The sequence below is a fragment of the Oncorhynchus clarkii genome, chromosome 12, assembly GCF_045791955.1.
Source record: "Oncorhynchus clarkii lewisi isolate Uvic-CL-2024 chromosome 12, UVic_Ocla_1.0, whole genome shotgun sequence".
NCBI lineage: Eukaryota > Metazoa > Chordata > Actinopteri > Salmoniformes > Salmonidae > Oncorhynchus > Oncorhynchus clarkii.
Genome location: NC_092158.1, coordinates 91,902,065 through 91,904,564, shown reverse-complemented (window position 1 = coordinate 91,904,564; position 2,500 = coordinate 91,902,065). Strand labels below are relative to the sequence as shown.

The following is a 2,500-nucleotide window of genomic DNA, read 5'->3' as shown; positions in this document are numbered from 1 at the left end:
ACGGCCTACAGGGAGGAGGTGAGGGCCCTCGGAGTGTGGTGTCAGGAAAACAACCTCACACTCAACGTCAACAAAACTAAGGAGATGATTGTGGACTTCAGGAAACAGCAGAGGGAACACCCCCCTATCCACATCGATGGAACAGTAGTGGAGAGGGTAGCAAGTTTTAAGTTCCTCGGCATACACATCACAGACAAACTGAATTGGTCCACTCACACAGACAGCATCGTGAAGAAGGCGCAGCAGCGCCTCTTCAACCTCAGGAGGCTGAAGAAATTCGGCTTGTCACCAAAAGCACTCACAAACTTCTACAGATGCACAATCGAGAGCATCCTGGCGGGCTGTATCACCGCCTGGTATGGCAACTGCACCGCCCTCAACCGTAAGGCTCTCCAGAGGGTAGTGAGGTCTGCACAACGCATCACCGGGGGCAAACTACCTGCCCTCCAGGACACCTACACCACCCGATGTCACAGGAAGGCCATAAAGATCATCAAGGACATCAACCACCCGAGCCACTGCCTGTTCACCCCGCTATCATCCAGAAGGCGAGGTCAGTACAGGTGCATCAAAGCTGGGACCGAGAGACTGAAAAACAGCTTCTATCTCAAGGCCATCAGACTGTTAAACAGCCACCACTAACACTGAGTGGCTGCTGCCAACACACTGACACTGACTCAACTCCAGCCACTTTAATAATGGGAATTGATGGGAAATGATGTAAATATATCACTAGCCACTTTAAACAATGCTACCTTATATAAATGTTACTTACCCTACATTATTCATCTCATACGCATACGTATATACTGTACTCTATATCATCGACGGTATCCTTATGTAATACATGTATCACTAGCCACTTTATACTACACTATGCCACTTTGTTTACATACTCATCTCATTTGTACATACTGTACCCGATACCATCTACTGTATCTTGCCTATGCTGCTCTGTACCATCACTCATTCATATATCCTTATGTACATATTCTTTATCCCCTTACACTGTGTACAAGACAGTAGTTTGGAATTGTTAGTTAGATTACTTGTTATTACTGCATTGTCGGAACTAGAAGCACAAGCATTTCGCTACACTCGCATTAACATCTGCTAACCATGTGTATGTGACAAATAAAATTTGATTTGATTTGATTTGATCTGTTATTATATAGTGAGGAGAGCTGTAATGACTAATCATCTGTTATTATATAGTGAGGAGAGCTGTAATGACTAATCATCTGTTATTATATAGTGAGGAGAGCTGTAATGACCAATCATCTGTTATTATATAGTGAGGAGAGCTGTAATGACTAATCATCTGTTATTATATAGTGAGGAGAGCTGTAATGACTAATCATCTGTTATTATATAGTGAGGAGAGCTGTAATGACTAATCATCTGTTATTATATAGTGAGGAGAGCTGTAATGACTAATCATCTGTTATTATATAGTGAGGAGAGCTGTAATAACTAATCATCTGTTATTATATAGTGAGGAGAGCTGTAATGACTAATCATCTGTTATTATATAGTGAGGAGAGCTGTAATGACTAATCATCTGTTATTATATAGTGAGGAGAGCTGTAATGACTAATCATCTGTTATTATATAGTGAGGAGAGCTGTAATGACTAATCATCTGTTATTATATAGTGAGGAGAGCTGTAATGACTAATCATCTGTTATTATATAGTGAGGAGAGCTGTAATGACTAATCATCTGTTATTATATAGTGAGGAGAGCTGTATGACCAATCATCTGTTATTATATAGTGAGGAGAGCTGTATGACCAATCATCTGTTATTATATAGTGAGGAGAGCTGTAATGACTAATCATCTGTTATTATATAGTGAGGAGAGCTGTAATGACTAATCATCTGTTATTATATAGTGAGGAGAGCTGTAATAACTAATCATCTGTTATTATATAGTGAGGAGAGCTGTAATGACTAATCATCTGTTATTATATAGTGAGGAGAGCTGTAATGACTAATCATCTGTTATTATATAGTGAGGAGAGCTGTAATAACTAATCATCTGTTATTATATAGTGAGGAGAGCTGTAATGACTAATCATCTGTTATTATATAGTGAGGAGAGCTGTAATGACTAATCATCTGTTATTATATAGTGAGGAGAGCTGTAATGACTAATCATCTGTTATTATATAGTGAGGAGAGCTGTAATAACTAATCATCTGTTATTATATAGTGAGGAGAGCTGTAATAACTAATCATCTGTTATTATATAGTGAGGAGAGCTGTATGACCAATCATCTGTTATTAATAGTGAGGAGAGCTGTAATAACTAATCATCTGTTATTAAATAGAGAGCTGTAATGACTAATCATCTGTTATTATATAGTGAGGAGAGCTGTAATGACTAATCATCTGTTATTATATAGTGAGGAGAGCTGTATGACTAATCATCTGTTATTATATAGTGAGGAGAGCTGTAATAACTAATCATCTGTTATTATATAGTGAGGAGAGCTGTAA

The 2,500-nt window shown here is 38.4% G+C and overlaps 1 protein-coding gene across 1 annotated transcript in view; it reads left to right on the top strand.

Annotated features, from left to right (window-relative positions):
• LOC139422601 (myosin heavy chain, embryonic smooth muscle isoform-like) overlaps positions 1 to 2,500 on the top strand; it is a 27,821-nt gene that overhangs the window by 3,503 nt on the left and 21,818 nt on the right. The gene's annotated exons all lie outside the window — the stretch shown is intronic.